Raw genomic sequence first — 17,798 nt, 5'->3', positions numbered from 1 at the left:
AGATTACATGATGTAAGGCTTATTTTATTTTAAGGGAAACCTGAAATTAATGTTGATACTCCCTACTATTTTTCTGTGATTTTTCTCTGGGGTAAAACACTTAAATAGTTGATAAAATGTCACGTTCTCTGCTATGCATGTGATTAATATTTTTGCTGACTTTAAGGATGAATTATTTTCCTTGGAATGATTTCCAAAAAAAGACTAGCAATTCGCTGAAAAGTTTTCTTATAAATGGTGGCACAGTCAAAAACCCAATAACGAACTTAGTGTTCAAAGGGATAATGATAATGCAAGTTAATTTAAAGACAGTTTCTTGGTTTGGGTTTTATCCTGCTAAAGATTATTTTTAGATTATTGAAACTACGTTTTTTTTCAAAAATTAAAAAAAAATTTAAAAATTGTTAGGTAGATTTGTTTTCCTACAAAGAGATTTAAGAGCTTCAATTTCTGGAACATTCTCCTTGAAGACAGCAATGTTACGTTTGAAAAGATTTTGCTCATTTAGCTCTAGAATGCTTGTTCAGTTGAAAAATGAAAGTGAGTCCCAGTGTAGAACACAGAATGATTTGTTCTAAATGGCACTGTTTCTGGCCTTGGCAAGTACTAGTTCAGGGTCCTTTAAAACTTGGTGCTTACTGTGACACATAGATACAATAAGTCAGCAAAATTTGTGCAATGGGAATTTTCTGTGGTCTATTTTTTCCTAGTGTATACTGTTAGTTTTGTGTAATGGAAAGGAGAACTATGCAAGGGCACAGATACCATCATGAATTAGAGGCTAGTCCTCCCCCTCCCATCCGCCCAGCCAATGCTTTTAGTGAAAGTTGCTTTAGTTTACCTATAATGTGCTCTAGTGTGTCAAGTGACATCTTGGTGTTAAGTGCTTAGTGAAACAGAAAACCTTTTTATTTAAATGATCAGAATGTAAATACTGCATTACAGATCTGATTCCTTGACATTTTGAAGATGAGTTAGTATATCTGATGCTTTTGTTTTAGGAACAAACGAGAAAATTCAGAGAATCTTCTTGTTTTAAAACCAAACTGAGAAAGAGGAACAAATTGCTGGTTTATTTGCATTTTGGTTTCCTTTTGGTAGCGGCATCTCCCTTAACCTTGTTTATTTTGCTTTGTGTTTGACTCCAACAGAGATCGAATTCATATTATAGACAGATAGTTTGGCATTGTGACGGCAAATGAGAGATCATGCAACATAAAGCAAATTTCTGCCATGGTGTTTTTAATATTGAGACAGATTTTTATCTAACAGAGCTAACAGAACGGAACATGAGAGTACCAGCCGCTCAGGGCTCTGAACACAGCTTCGCAATGACACATCCCTATGGGGACAGATCATGCAGTTTCTATAATATTCAGTTTGTCACTCTACTTGCACAGAATTGGTTTTTGCCTCAGAAAATGTCTTTTCCCTAAAACTCCAGCTGTCCTTCATTCAAAAAGCAGTATTTTAATAAGGTGGTTGTTTACTATGAAACAATGACACTGCTATCATGAATCATAACAGCATAGCATATTCCTTACCATGGATAGTCTACTTGATTCTGAACAGCTGGAGGAAAGTGGGAGCGGGGATGCAATCAAGCATTTAAACATCATCACTGGATGTTTCCAAACATAAGAGTCCAGATGTTTGGCATTGTGAAAGTAATATGTTTGACTGCCTGCCTTTTTCATATTTTATCTGGATCTTTTGCTGTTTTTTAGATGGAGTCAATCTATTCTGCATCTTGAATGGTTATTCTGATCATGACAACGCTGAAGAGTAACAGAAACCAGGCCTGGCAGGATTGTGTGAGGTAAGGAAGGAGAAGAGATTTGGACTGTGGTCAGATGGGTCCCTCTCCTGGCTAATGCATAAGAAAGCATGTGCTTTTAAAAGCCATCAGCTGAAACTGCTTCAGATGAAAGATAGATGAGAATTAAAGTGCAGAGTGAAAGGACCAGCATCCTCTTGTGGCCGCTGACATCTACAGGCTGCATAATGAGGAGCTTCCCTGGAATGTCTACTTTAGCAAAGAGAAGGTCCCATAGGCCTTTGAGGATACTGCTTAAAAATAATCCATTTTTACTAAAGCTGTTTTCTTTTTCAAACTGATGCCTCATCAAGCAAGATTAAAAGTTTATAATGTATGAAATGAAGTACTTTCTTTTTTTAGAATATCAGGGTGCCCTATCCAAATCAACTCCTGCTTTCCACTGTACTTCTCTGAAAATGATTACTAGTATTTAGAATCCGAGTCATTGCCAAAAGCTCCCAGAAAATTAATGGTCTCATTAAAAGTGGCTTGGTTTCAGAGTTGAATTCATATGTCCTGGTGCCTAAATAAATATCAATTTTTTCCTCAAAGTGAAAGAAAAAAATAGTCATTTACTGACGTTTTTGCAAAAATCAATACTATTACAGATCATGGAGGAGCCAAGAAAAGCTTGGGTGTATTAACAACAGCCTACTCACTGATTCAAGATGACTAATTAGAGAACACTCAGCACTCATGACTGTGTCGCGGCATGAGAAACAGTGTCATCGTTAACATGTGGGACTGTTCAGCATTTAGAACACTTCACAAATACAGACCTTAACATACGGCTAATTATTGTGCTTTAGACAGGTGTTGATTGTTTCCTTAGCCTTCCACCTATCTGGCCATCTGTGGTTTTCTTCAGCTACGGGCTTTTTGAAAATAATTGGTCCACAGCAATTTTTTAAAAAACAAGACCGACTGTAATATATTTCCCTAAATCTTTTGCTTACCCTTACTATCTCTTACTGTGGATTATGGCTGACAATTCTCCCTGTCTGCCAACGATTCCTCACATATGAGTAATTACTGGCATAAAAGGAGATGAAAGAGCTGAGATTTCATCATTAATGGTTTCTTTGCTGTAGAAAACCTATTCAGAAATGATTACTTGGGAAAACAGCTCTCCCCTGATTAGACATTGCCACGCTCTGGAGAAGCTGTGACTTAGAAGCTTTCAAGACAGGAAATGATAGCCAGGCCAACAGAACTGGATAACTATTGGTGGCAAAGCGTGTACTGTGCGGAGCACATATGTTCACCTCAAATGGTAAAGGAGGAGAGCCCCTGTGCCTGAGGAAGAAGTAAATGTGCTTAGAAGAGAACAGAAGGTTGTGGGGTGCCTGGTCTTTATTATTAGTGTGAGAGGGGACACACTGAAAAGCAAGCAGGATGTGTTTATATAGTGCAAATGATCTGCACGGTTCAGGGCTCCAGGCCCTTTTTAGGGGAACAAAGCATCCCAGAGACCCAGAAACTGCGGACTGGCCTGACCAGGTGCTTATCTGCATATTCTTGTCTGTTTAACCTCCCATCACTTTGGATTCTACAAAGGAGTGTTAGGCCCGGGCAGAGAAAAGCAGTTACACAGCAGTGAGGGCTCAGTGATGAGATGTGTTTAAGGAGGCAAGTGTGCACTCTAGAGGGCTTGAGAGGACTGGAAATCTGAGTGCAGAGCCTGAAATTGGCTTTTATTTAAAATTTGAGGGTCAAACACGTCTGGCAGGAGGCTCACATTTCCTGGTGATACTTTAGGAGGCGTTGCTGAAGTTTATGCTGTTTCTGTGGTTGCTGATAGTGACAGGGCCTTGCATTGAAATTGCCACCTACTCAGCTATGAGGAAGAAGCCTCTGGTACTGTCATTGGTGTTGCTGACCAAGCTCAGTTTAATTCCCAGAACAAAGCCACTTCCATTCACAGAAGCACTTCAACAGTTCTCTGCTCCGGTTGCTCAAGGGCGATGGGCAGCTGACCTTAGGGAACGCAGGCCTTGATTGTGCACGGCTGTGTGGCCAAGCCCTGCAGTGCATACTGGCCTTCAATGTGGTCAGCTCTCACAGGAGCACTTCTGGCTGGTGCACGGGGAGGTGGACGTGAAAGTGAGGGACAACACTGTCGTCCACGCGCCTCGCTTACCCTGGGTCCAGATCCAGTGGACGCGTCCGAGGCCCTAGCAGTGGGCACGCGGTTCCCCTTAGCGGTGCCGGTGGACGAAGACGTCCAGATCATGCGGCTGACCAAGCCGAACAGCCCCTTCTGCTTGGAGTTGCAGATGCGCGTGGACGGCGCCCATTGTACCTATCCGGTGCTGCTGCAAGAGCCAGGCCGCCTACAGCCTGGAGCTGATGGCCCAGCACTGTGGCCGCCCACTACGCTCTGCCACCGCAGCGCTCAGCGTGCGCGTGCTGGACGCCAACGACCACAGCTCGGTGGACACAAGTCTGTGCCCAGGGAGCCAGGGCGGAAGTGGAGCTGGGGGAGGACGCGCCCCTGGGCTCGCTGCTCCTGGACCTGGACGCAGCCAACCCAGACGAGGTGGTGTTTGCCTTTGGGGCGCCGCTTTTTCCGGCTAGACCCGCGCTCAGGCCGCCTCACTCTGGCCGGGCCGGTGGACTTCGAACGCCAGGACACCTACGAGCTGGACGTGCGAGCGCAGGACCGCGGTGCCGGGCCGCGCGCTACCACTTGCAAGGTCATAGTGCGCATCCGCGACGTGAACGACAACGCTCCAGACATCTCCATCACTCCTCTGGCCGCCCCGGGCGATCCAGCCGCCTCGCCCTTTGCAGCCGCCGCCGCTGCGGCTGCCCTCGGTGGTGCGGACGCCACCTCCTCGGCGGGCCCGGGGACTCCCGAGGCCCGCGTCACCTCGCTGGTGCCCGAGGGGGCTGCGCGCGAGAGCTTAGTGGCGCTGGTCAGCACCTCGGACAGGGACTCGGGCGCCAACGGGCAGGTGCGCTGCGCCCTCTACGGGCACGAACACTTCCGGCTGCAGCCAGCCTACGCCGGCAGCTACCTGGTGGTGACCGCGGCGTCGCTAGATCGGGAGCGCATCGCAGAGTACAACCTGACGCTGGTGGCCGAGGACCGTGGCGCGCCCCCGCTGCGCACCGTGAGGCCCTACACTGTGCGAGTGGGCGACGAGAACGACAACGCGCCGCTCTTCACGCGGCCAGTCTACGAGGTGTCGGTGCGCGAGAACAACCCGCCTGGGGCCTACCTGGCCACGGTGGCCGCCCGAGACCCGGACCTGGGCCGCAATGGCCAGGTCACCTACCGGCTGGTAGAGGTCGAGGTGGGCGGTTCCGGGGACGCAGTGTCCACTTAGTCTTTGTGGATCTGGACGGTGCTTTAACTGCAGCAGGGACTGGAGCTGCTCGCGGCTTTCCAAGGCTAGGACCCCGGACAGTCCCTCGGTTGCTGGTGGAGGATCAGAAGGACCATTTATCCTGCTTGGTGGCCCCACTACTCTTCAGTGGTTCAGCCCACCTGCCTCAGCCCCTCAGCGCACCTTTGGACTACCTGCTGCAGGCAGGAGAGGGACCAGGGTTCCATCACTGGAGTGGATGTGCACCCTCCTCTGCAGTGACAGGGGTGCCGGGATGCTAGCGCTGCAATTGGTTACAGGCGAGCTGTCCCTGCAGCGTGGTTTGTACCCGCAGCCCTCTGGCCCGCTGACCACGATTGTGGTGCGGGACAGAGGCTGGCCTGCTCTGTCCGGCACTGCCACGCTGCTTCTCGTGCCCGTGAACCCACCGCCACCTGGCGGTAAAATGGTGCTGGTGCCTCCACCACCGCCGCTCCTACCTGCCGGGAGCAGGCAGTAGGCTGGCCGCAGCCTAACCTTTCTGTTGTCTGGGTCAGTGTCTTGACCAGTGGCTACAACACTTCTGCTAGTGGCCACAGTCAGTGTATCTTGCTTCTGCCAAGTCGAGGCCAGGACGCTGAGGAAGAAGCCCGGTGAGCTCTGACCTAGTGAATATCAGGTGAGGGCTGACCAAGTTGTCCCAAGAGCTGACTCTGAGGGCTTCGCCTCGAGGTTCTTCATGGAGGCGCCGCTGTCCTCTGTTTCTGTAGAGGTCCGGGAGATCGAATCTTTGGAAATTTCTGATTTGTCTCTGTGTCCTTTCAGGAGACGACTCGGGTCTCACGGGCTCAGGCAGAGCCTCTTTGGGTCGTAATTGTCCTCATGAACATTACTAGATTCTCAAGTTGGAGCCTTGAAATGTGCGATCATGTTTGGGGGAGGGGACATGAATATGTACTTTTTTTTTTAACTTAGGAGGAAAAATGCTGCACAGACGAGGACAGAAGGAAGCCGGATAGCCACGTGTCCTTCTAGGCCCACGTCTGTTGCAGTAGTTGTGGTCCCTGTTAACTTCCTCCTGGTCCAGTGTGGATGCAGTCTTTCCTCAGGGCTGACACTGTCTTCCTGAGGCTCTTTAGAAGAGGAATGCAGAGCTGCTCTGTCATTTCCATATCTAACGGTGAAATATTATTAACTGCTGCTCGCCTCTCTTTCTATACAGGGTTCAATCTCAGTTCCCTTTCATTCCCCGTCTTTCTCTAGAGAGGATAAATCTGCTACAAGTTTAAGGTAATTTAGAATATTGTTATTGCGTAGCTATGTACATTTTTTTAATGGATAACAAGATGATTCTTTTCATTTCCAGGACACATCCAAATCCAGATGAATTTGATGTGAAAGCCAATGGAAAAAGCGACAGAGAATTGAATAATAGCATTTCTGAATCAGTAGCCAGAGCTTCAAAAATGCATACTATTAAATGACTGCAGAGCAAACTAGAGAGTTCAAATCTGTGACTTTGAACTTCTTCCTCTCAAAGAAGCCTTACGTACATACCTGACTGACTTAGAAAGAAGCAAGCGTCCCATCTGTACATTCCCAGAGGGGAGTGCCTCCATCATTTCAGGATGCTATCATAAGATACCTCAAACTGGGCGGCTTAAATGACAAGCACCTATTTCTCATACGAGGTAAATTTTGTATAGATCAAGATTTCATTTTCCGGGAATATCTGAATGCATGGTTTTGCTTGGCTTTACTTTCTTTAGAGAATGTGGCACCCACACAACCTCATGGGATTCAACTTTCCTGCTCTTCTTGCCATTTAGAGGTTCCCTGGAAACACATCCTCTGTAATGGCCAGATTCTCTGCCGTGATATCTGGTCCTGGGGTGGAGCTTCTGGAGAGAAAGGCAGCCGCAACTTTGTGGGAACTAGACCTTTAGTCCCTTAGAGAAGATTCCATACTTAAGCATGACTTCTAATGAGATTTCTAGTGGTTCAAGTGCATTTTCATCATAAAGAATATTTTTGCTCCAATCTGTGTTTAGTCCGTTCTGCTTTTAATATATGAGGTGGAACTACAAGCCTCAGCATCCTAATTGTATTCTTCTGAATATTCTCTAGTTTGTTGATATCTTTCCTAAAATGAGGCATTTGGAGTGAATAATGCTACAGAATGAGCTGCCTTCAGAGTGCCGAAGTCATTCTTTTAATTGTCTCTTCAATATCCCCATCTGGGTGACTAATGAACATGCTGCAGTTGGGAGATGAATGATAGTTATTTTCCTGAACTATTCTTTTGTATCTCAGCAAATGATACCTCTATTCACTTAGTTGTTGCTGTGGCTAAAATCTTGATTCTTTTCTTCCCATGGATAATGCCTAACCCAGAAGCAAATTCTGATGAGTTTAGTTTCTTCACATTTGCTCAATAAAATCACTTCTCACCATCTGCATTGCTATTTATCCATTCCATGGGCCAGTACCTTTTGCTTGGATAACTGAAAATATATCCGAATGGGCCTCTCTGCTTCTTGTCCTTTTGTAGACAATTCTCTATGTAAGAACTGGCCTTGATCCTCTTACTTGCTAATCACACACCATTTCTCAACTCTTCAAAGTCTTCTCATTTCAAATGAAATCTTAACTCCATGTCATTGTGTCCCAGTTACTACTAGCGGGTAACAACCTATCTCTAAACATAGTGGCCTAAAGCAATCATTTCATTATGCTCATGGATTTTGTGAGTTAATTTGCACAAGGCACAGGAGAGCTGGCTGTGCCTGCTGCAAAGTGTTTGGAGCCTTACCTGGGAAGATTTGATCGGTGGAGGCAAGAACCATCTGAAGGTCTATTAAATGTCTGGTTAGTGAGCTGCTGACTCAAAGTCAAGGAAAGTTGACTTGGGGGGAGAGAAAAAAAGGGGTTTCATGTTCCCTGTTTATGTGGCTTTCTTTCTTTACCTCATGGTAGCCTCAGGAAAGTCACATGGCAGTTCAGGATTGCAAGCATGAATGATTCACACAACAAGGAAGAAGTCACATCTTTCTTTCACGATACATATTCAGAAGTGACACCACTTGTCCAAATAGTCTGAAGTTTACCTAATTTTGAGGAGCGGAGATGAAGTCCCTTCCTGTACACTGAAAAATTGCCAAATACTTTTGAGTGCCGTGTTTGTAAAACAGCCACGTGTGACCTAAATGGTCCTACGTTATTTGGCCTCTTGCATTTCCCATGTGACTTCATATCACTCTTAATAACTTAGATCATCTTGCCGACCTTGTTGTTTGTTGAATACTCCAAGCATATCTCCATCTCAGACCTCTGGGTCTTAGTGATCTATCACTAATAAACTCTTTTCCTATATCTGCACTGTTCACTTTCTGCTTTGTTTTGGTCTCTGCTTTAAGATGTTCACCTACTCAATATATTTCCCAAACCCAGTATTGCCTTTCCTGCTTTTTATCCTCCATCAGCTTTACTCTGATTTTTTTTCCCTTTATAGCATTTTCATTGCCTGGCACTATTTTATATTATTCATTTTGTTTTCATTTTTTCTCTTTTTCATGTTGAATCACCAGCACCAAATATGTATACAAAATTAAAATAAAGAAAAATAGCAAATTTATTCAGCATATGAAAAATGTAGCCTAATCAGCACATATATTGCAACATGTGTGATTATTTCTTATTATCACAGTAATAATTTAGATTAGGATAAAATGTGTTGGTGTTTTTAAAAAGTTCCACTGTATTGTTTTACTTTCTGGAAATTTTAGTGTTATCTTAAAACCTGAAGACTTTGCAATGGTTTTATCCTTTCAGATCATTTAATGTTAAATTAGCCTTTAGCATATCAAGTTACAGATTTGTACTGTTTATTTGCTAATTAGGGAAGTATTAGCATATTCTGGTGTTAATTTAGTTTCTTCTTCCTAAATTAATAGTAAGTAGATGTTGTGGGTTCACATCTGCAGTGACAGGTGTTACTATGAAAAGGGCAATACATCCAATCTGGGAAGACATAGATTCTTGGTAACAACAGTCACATTTCCTCTTGTCTATATTGAATACCTTTTATTTATTTAATAAACATTAAAATAGGACCCTCTGTGTGCTAGGAACTGTTCTAAATGCTTTGCAAATATTATCTCACTTAATGCACACTACAGTACTAATAGATACAATCATTTAACACATTTTACATATGGGCAAACAGCACAGAGCTGTTACAGTGCTTTGGTCTGTGTCCCCTACCTACAAAGAGCAGAGCTTAATTCTCAACCTGGGAAATCTGGTTTTGGAGTTCATGCTTTTAATATCTGATATTGTGTATTTTTAGTAAGGTCTTAAACACATATCTTATGAGTCTTTTAAAGATTTATAACCGATTTATATTGCTGAGAATGTTTCTAACTTTGAGATTGATGGCAAGTACTGATTTATGGTTTGGTTTTTAGTCCAACTCCCTGATTCATTTTTCTGTAAAACTGTTAGTGGGAGTATTGAAAGGATGACACCCCAGTGATAGCATGAAAATTGAAATAAAAGCTGATAACTAGAAGATAAATTTAACTAAGGTTTATAGATCATTTTTGTAGATCTCAATAGTTAACACAGAACGAATGGATTGGTAAATGATAATCTTCTGAAATTTCATGTTCCATTGTAATTTCACTCATTCCTTTTGACTGACTTCCTTGAATTTGATTTCCATTTCCTCAGTCCGCCAGCAGGTGGAGGTACAAATCATTGGCAGAAAAGCCAGAGGATGAAGAGTTAGAAAAGAGCTAGAAAACCAGTCCACACAAAACTGAAGGTTGTTTGCATTTTTAAGTACACTGAAATGGAGTATTTTGATTTTTCTCTTTTTAGATTTTAAACTATTTTGTTTTATTTCCAGTTTGTTTCAGAGCACTTAAGAGGTCTGAAAGATTAAACCATGAATCTCAAATCAGCAAGTACACATCTTCTATCATACTGTGAAAATAACTGCAGGCTTGAACTTTCTTCAAAGGCCCTGCACTCTCACATTTCCCAGCTGAGAAGTATAGATTTCCAGCCAGAGCGCTCAGAACTCAAATGATGTTACTTTCAAGTCTGTGCTTCCCGAAGCAAAGGGCTGCCAAGTGTGTATGACAGAGTTCAAAACTGCAAGCCAACAAAGCCGACTCCCCTTTCCGAGACAGAATGATGAATTGAATCATCCTTCAGGGGATGGATCACCTTGGCATCCTTTAGAAATAGCCACTTCATTCTGAAATGCTGCAATGTTTTGGGAATATACACATTTACGTTTCTGTCAGGCTGTTTGTAAGCCAAGCTATGTGCGTGAGTCTCCCCTAGTTTTGATATACAATTCCTTCAATTATGTCAGCAGCCAATGACAGAGCACATGATGATCTTATACAATTCAAGGTATTTTATGAAAATCTTAAAAATGGTCTTTTGTCATCAATGTAAAAAATAAAAATATTTTATATTCCATTATCATTTGTGCATGTAAGTAAAATATTCAGTCTCACTGTTCATTTCCTTTTGATGTATATATAATTCTATTGAGAAACAACTCTTTCAGAATGAATTTAGATTGATTTAAGAACCTTAATCACAAAACCCAGTAGGCAAAGCAGAAGCTGTGGGACTGAGGTGTGGGGTACCCAAATCGTCTGCCCAGCTCAGTGCTGAGTATTTAATGAGGATAACAGTGGGCAATTTTGGCATCTGGTGAAAATCGTGTTTCTGGGCACCCACCCCATGCCTAGCAGCAGCTTAGTTAGAGGCCTGGACTAAAGGAGCAGAAGTGATGAGAACTAAAGGGAAGGTATTGTGGCTTCTGCCTTCTAGATTGAAGTTCCTGCAGGACTCCTCATCTATCTGTAAATAGGAACTGGGAAGGAATTGACGAAGAAGAGCAGGGCGAAAGGAACACCTGCACCTAAAATGCATGGCCCCGGGGCCCTGTGAGCAGGTGAGTCCCGTCTGTCTATAATCAGGTCCAAGGGCAGCAAGGCTGGAGTGTGGTGGGAAGAAGCATCTGGATTGTGCCTTATTTTTAAAAAGATTGGCTCAGTCTGTGGGAAAAATTTGGATCTGCAATTTTTAGGTCATTAAAGTCTCTACTTGGAAGAGTCTGAGTTTGTTAAGATCTAATAGGCAAGATCTATGCTGCCCAGTACAATCATTCTTAGATGTCTATAAACGAATTACAGTTCAGTACACTGGAGAATCAGGTTCCTTGGTTATCAGTGGCCACGTTTTGATTGCTCAGTATGCATACCTGTGTCGTGGCTGGAGAACTGGACACAGAGCAGCTGTGAAACATCCCCATAGGAGAAACTTCTAATGGAAAGCCCTGGTCTGGAGGAGGCAGGTGCAGGAACACCTCCACGGCCTGGGGCTTCAGCCCCCCCATCCCTGATCAGCTCAAGTAAATGCACATAGTGTGTATTTGTTTGTTCTCCACAGTTCCCTAACCCGTGGCAGTTAGGCTTTAGTGGCTCATGTATTTCAAGTAGTTTGACACATTATTTATTTATTTAAAACCTTTGGAAATTTTCTAATGGCAAAAATTTTCAAGTACAAGGTTCTCTGTAGGCTGGAAGAAATTCCAAAATCTCTTCTGCTGTGCTAGTTTAAATTTATAGTCCTCATAATCAGTCCTATAACCTTAGAGATATTTTGGCAATAACCATGAATAAAACTACCTATTCTTACACAGAAACTCTTTCAAGAAATAGGAGTTTTTAAGACCAGTAATTCACTTTTATAAGAGCTGGTAAGTACTTTTAACTTAGTCACTAAATAGAAAATTAACTGTTCTAGAAATTGATCTCTGGGTCTCATGGTGTCTTCAGAGAGTCAAGGTATCATGTCAAATGTCACCTTTCTAGGTCAAGTGGTCTAGTCCCCAGAGAGATGGCATAAATGTGAGTGTACTTTGCTTTACTAAGACATACCTAAAAGTAAAATAGACATCTATCTTTGGGGTTGTAGCTCATAATATTTGACATTCAATAGTATTGTGACCCTTTGTATTCACAGGGAATAGTTCGGTTTTGTTATAGAACTTCTTGTGAATACTAAACACTACAGATATTCACATCCTTTGTATCAAATAGTGTAAGATTTTCATATAATCCACACATAGTCCCATTTACTTTGTCATTTCTACATTACTTACAATACTTAACACAATGTAAATGCTATGTAAATAGTTGGATTGTTTTAGGACTAATAACAAGAAAAAAATTCTATAATTATTCAGGGCAGATGTAATTTTCCTGAGGTTTTTCAATTCATACATGTAAAACTCATGGGAGGATCAAACATGATTTGTTATGTAATGAATTTTGTGGAGAACATTTTTAACAGCTCAGAATCTAAAACCTTCCTTTAAATTTATAAAAATAGAATTAGATACAGTTTGCTTTCCTTGAAATCAACTTCATGTATGTATTTATAATTAGTCGTTACCTTAATTATCATCCCTGAAACAACATAAAACTCTCAAATCCTGTTTATGACTACATTCTCAGAGAGAAATAGTAACAGACAGATTTATCAAACACACACTATGGGTAAGACTGTTTTCTAAAAGCTGTGTGTGAATTATTGTATTTATAAGTCATATTCATTCCACGAGAAAGTTATGTTATTATACCCCTTTTATAGATGAGGAAACATGTAAGAGAGTAATTTGAGGTCACATAGTATGTGAAAGAACTCAGAGGTTTAAAAAGCATGGCATAACACCAGAGTGCTTATGTTTTAGGCTTCTAACCAGATCAAGGTTTGGAATCATTTAGTTGCCTACAAGGCTCCCCCATGCACCTCCCCAAGTAATACCTCTTCCAACAGTAACCATTTCGCAGAAGGTAAGTTGGTATCACCATTATGGAAAATAGCAGAGAGGTTCCTCAAAAAATTAAAAATAGAACATCTTTATAATCCAGCAATCCCATTACTGTGTATCAATCCAAAGGAAAATAAAATCACTATTTTAAGAGATATATGTACCCCCGTGATCACTGCACATTATTCACAATAACCTTGGTATGTAATCAAACCAGTCTCTGTCAACGGAGGAAAAGATGAAGAAATTGTAATCATATGTGAAATGCCTGTTTGGCATATTATTCAACCTTAAAGATACTAAATCTTGCCATCTATAAGAACTTGCATAAAACTGGAGGATAATATGCTAATAAGCCCTATCTAGAAAGAAAAATAACGTATGACCTTGAGCAGTCTAAAAAGTCATGTGCACAGAAGCAAAGAGCAGAATGGTAATTACTGAGTGAAGTACAGGGGAAGCAGGGAGATGTCAGTCAAGGGCAAAGCAAAGTTCCACTTATGTAGGATGAATACACTGTACAGAACTAATTCACACATGATGACTATAGGAAAGTTTGCTAAAAGAATGGGTCTTAGTGTTCTCACCACAACAAGAAAAGTTAGCTTTTTACCTTTAGCTCATCTGTAGTAACTAGTTCATTGTATATATTAAAACTCCATTCTGCATACCTTAATTTAAAATAAAAAAAATTCAAAATGTAACCAGTGATTCAAAAGTCTTTCACATCTATTACTTTTTCATGTATTTGAAATTTACATAAATAGAATAATAATTCATATTCCTGGCACCTGGCTCAAAATTATATGTATGAACTACATCCAGCTGTGTATACCAGTAGTTTGTACTTTTTGGCTGCTTGTACAAGCTCATTGGGTGCATCTGCCACAGATTGTTTATGCCTATTATGGTCAGTGGACTTTAGGAGGCTTCCTGATTTTGAACTTTTGTGAATAATGAAAGCTCAAAATAATGGTTTTGCATGTATATGAACACTCACTTCTCTTTATTGGGTACTCAGGAGTAGAACTGTTAGGTCAGTTCTGATGGGTGTAAGAGTTAACTCTGAATTTCCTGACTTTACTATTATGCATTGTGGAATAACTACTATATCAATAAAGCTAATAAGAACTGAGAGACCTCTAAGCTATATTTTTCTAAGAAGGCTCTTGATTCAATTGAGGTCTTTCTATAAGATTAACTAATAACAGCAGGGGAGGTTTTATATTTGTTCAACAAATAAGAAAGTCTTTTAAATTATCATTAAATAGCTGCTGTATTACAATGCACATAGAACATTTAGTAGCTTCTCTTTGAAACTGCCACAGTAATTCCCATCTTTAATAGAATTGTTTTGTTCATTGAGATGCATACAGTAAGAGTGGGGTTAGCAATTGATTATTCATTTAGTTGTATATTCTAATTAGCTTAGGAAGAAACAAGTCAATTTTAAGCCAATTTCCATAGTCTACACATGCACAGGAATTGATTGCAGTCTTGAATTTGCTGAATAAAAAGTGAAGCTGGCTAATCTCAATTTGTATTTCATTGAGTAAATGTCAGCTATTGATTTCTGTAGCTTACTACTGGTGAAGCAATATGTCTGTCATTCTTTACAGATGGCACAGCACTCACTGTGCAGTTTAATTAGGTGTGGGCCAGTCATTTGACTTGCTTGAGGAAGATGAAATATTTAGCTATAGTAGAAGGCAAAGCCTCAGCCAGCTGCCTGTTCTACCACCCTCTTTCAGACTCTTAACTCATCTTAATTTAATGCTCATTGATTCTTATTGTTGGATGTTGTACAGAGCAGCCCTTTTGTAATGTGGCATTGGAAAATTGAACTTAAACTGACTTTACAGGCCAACTCAATTCTCTCAAGCTTTCTTGAACTTTCGACAATGTAGCATTCCATTTTAGAGGCGTAATTTGACCTGCGTGCTGCAGAACAGGTTCAGGGTGTGCTTGGCTTTCTTAAAGAGTGATCCGTGCTGCCACTGTCATACAGGATTTGTGTACTATTCGATGAGATGCAAGGGCCTCTGCCCTGGTATAACACAGTGTATGTAATGCTGCATCACATTTAAACACATCTACGTATGTAAAAAGTGATCTGAAGTGACAGAGAAAATAAAATAATGTCTTCTTTCTCAAAAGAAATATACAGTCTCTGAAAAAAGTATACAGTCCCTGGTTTTTGTCTGTTCTATTTCATTGCCTTCTACTTTACGTGGCGATAATAGTACCTTTGAAAGCGATGCAAGATAGTATACAGAAAAAGCAGGGCAATACCTTGCATATAGCTGTCATTTAACGAATATCTATTATTATTAACACCAAGAGCATTTTTCATTTTCCTTGTTTACATTAATATATTTTCTTTTTTTTTTTTTTTTCTACTGGGGGGTTGAACTCAGGACCTTATGCTTGCCAAGCAGGCACTTGCACCACTGAGCTAAACTCTGAGCCTTCTTTTTAATAAAAAATGTATTTTTCTTTTTTTGCGGGGGGTGGGGTGGGAGATTGGACTCATGACCTCACTTTTGCCAGGCAGGTGCTTATGCTGCTGAGCTAAATCTCCTGCCTAATGTATTTTCTTATTCCAAGTATTTATAGTTCTCCTCTTTATATCTTTTTATTTGGTACAATTAATCACTTAACTTTTTTGGTGCAATTGATTTTAATCTACTATTAGTGTTTTTAAACTGGCTTTTAAAAATAAATAAATAATAATCACTTAAATTCCTGGAGATCACAATATTTTCAACAGTGATATGAGTCTGATTTAAAAGAGTCTTTGTGGACATTTTTAACAGTAATGTTTGAGATGTAGAGTTGGGTGATTATTTTCTCTATGTCTATATATCAAACTAGTGGTAATCTTGACAGACAATTATAGGCATTTAAATGGAAAGGTCAGAAAGAGTCTAGTAACAAGAAGTGTACTGATTGTTAGTTCAAGTATCATAATAATTTCACAAAAGCATGGGAGCTCACCTTTACTGCTCTGACACATGCTAATGTTTCATTTAAACAAAGTTGTTGGCCATTTACTCTGCACCTCAAATATACCCCTGTCAAAATGTTGTTGTAACACCTATACGTGGCACTGAATAACAAAATAGCAAAAGATCAGTTTCGTACTAAGACCATGGTAGCTAGTGAAATGGTTGATGGAGAGGAATTTTAGAATAATAGGTAAGTCTAGAAAGCACTCAAGCTGGAAGGTATTTTCCTTCTAGTTTGAAGCCAGAAAACCTCCAGAACTTCTCCACATAAAAACCTGAAGTCACACGCAGATGTTCATAAATATTTTAGTAGACATCTTTACAAAAGACAGATGCTCTGGTTTCTGCTTACCTTTCAGTTTCATATCCTGCACCTTCTTGCTCATGTTTTCTGTCCCAACTGGTCACGTTTTTTGTGTGGAGATGTGGAACTTGCATAGTGGGTCAAAGTTATGATGCCAGGGGCCAGTTCCACCTTCCCGATGGCCCAATGACCAGAATACAACCTAGATTTCCCTTCCATCTCCTCCCCTGGTAATAGAGATTAAATACAGGCCTTCTATGATCTAAGGCCTACTATGATCTTTCTAAGTTGCCCAAACTGGCCTTGAACTCACCATCCTCTTGCCTCAGCCTCCCAAGTACATGGGATTACAGTCAGGCAAACACCAGATTCTTTAGAGAGATAGCAATGTGAAATATGTCTCTGTCCTCAAGCGACTTCCCTTTACTATAGTCTATGATTTTGTTTCCATAAAGATTTGTCTTTAGGGAAAGAATGGGCTGAACACACAAAATAATGTATTGTGTCTATGTACCAGCTAGCATCTTCACTGTCAATCAACTAAATTATGATTTGGGTTTTATATATCAGTACCATTGGACTAGGTTGACATGATTCTGCCTTTCAAATGGGTGTATTTATTACTATTGAATGATATGAGTTCTGAGCCTGAATTTCTGTAGGCTAGATCCTGTATTAAGGCCACTGGCAGAGGTAATATATGAAAGGCACTGGAGCATCTTAAAAGACAGCCTCTGGTCTTTTCTCAGACAATAGCCCACCACAACCCAGAATGCAGAACATCCTTTTTAAATTAAATGTCCACATTAGACTTGGTGATGGAGTCGTAACTAATGTCAAGTGTAGCACTTCGTCTATGTAGTAATATTTACTACAAGCCAGAGAAGCAGGTATCGTTATTATTTTCCTTCTTCACATAAGAACACTGAGATTAAATTACTTATCCAAGTCTCAAAACCTGTGAGTGGTGGAGCTTCAATGCTGCCCCACATCTTCTGTATTCAGTGCATGTGCCACCTTGTGTTAATACTTTTTCTTTAACTTATTAGTTCTTCATTTTATTAGGTCTGCAGGTCTAGAAACCAAAGTACTTAGCAACCCATTTTGGTAGTTTTTTCACTCGAATTTCCAAAAGGAGATAAATAGCCCAAATGTGTGTTCAAACACTGGAAGCTGAGACTGGTCCTCCGGTTGAGCATCCTTCATCCATCATGCTGGCTTCTGATAGGCAGGAGAGGTCTGACACAAAGGAGAGGGTTTCTCCCTGTCGCAGTGGTGCTTCCTTTGAGGTTTCTGCTATTCAGGACCCCGTTGAGATTTTGATTAAAAAAGACAGATATTATGCAACTTCCATTAATGTCCTATTTTTCCTGTAGCAAAATGTAGGCTCTTGCAACTTTCTCAAGGGAATTTAATTTTCCATGTCTGTTGGCAAATTAAATTTTGAGTTTTACATAAAACACTAGAAAATAGTGGCCTGGACAAGGGTTATACT

General features: G+C 41.0%; 1 long non-coding RNA gene and 1 pseudogene across 1 annotated transcript; both read left to right on the top strand.

Annotated features, from left to right (window-relative positions):
* Nucleotides 1-3,658: 3,658 nt before the first annotated feature.
* On the top strand, nt 3,659-5,287 carry LOC134472014 (protocadherin-8-like; annotated as a pseudogene).
* A 550-nt stretch (nt 5,288-5,837) lies between these two features.
* LOC134471989 (uncharacterized) lies at nt 5,838-10,660 on the top strand. The gene is made up of 3 exons (XR_010041800.1): nt 5,838-6,420; nt 6,497-6,821; nt 10,040-10,660. It is a non-coding gene; the product is annotated as an uncharacterized LOC134471989 (long non-coding RNA).
* The last annotated feature ends 7,138 nt before the right edge of the window (nt 10,661-17,798 follow it).

Source organism: Cavia porcellus, unplaced genomic scaffold, assembly GCF_034190915.1.
Source record: "Cavia porcellus strain 051 isolate PalLab524CR breed Dunkin Hartley unplaced genomic scaffold, mCavPor4.1 scaffold_21, whole genome shotgun sequence".
Taxonomy (NCBI): Eukaryota; Metazoa; Chordata; class Mammalia; order Rodentia; family Caviidae; genus Cavia; species Cavia porcellus.
The sequence above is the reverse complement of the archived record's forward strand: the minus strand, read 5'-3'. Positions and strand labels throughout refer to the sequence as shown.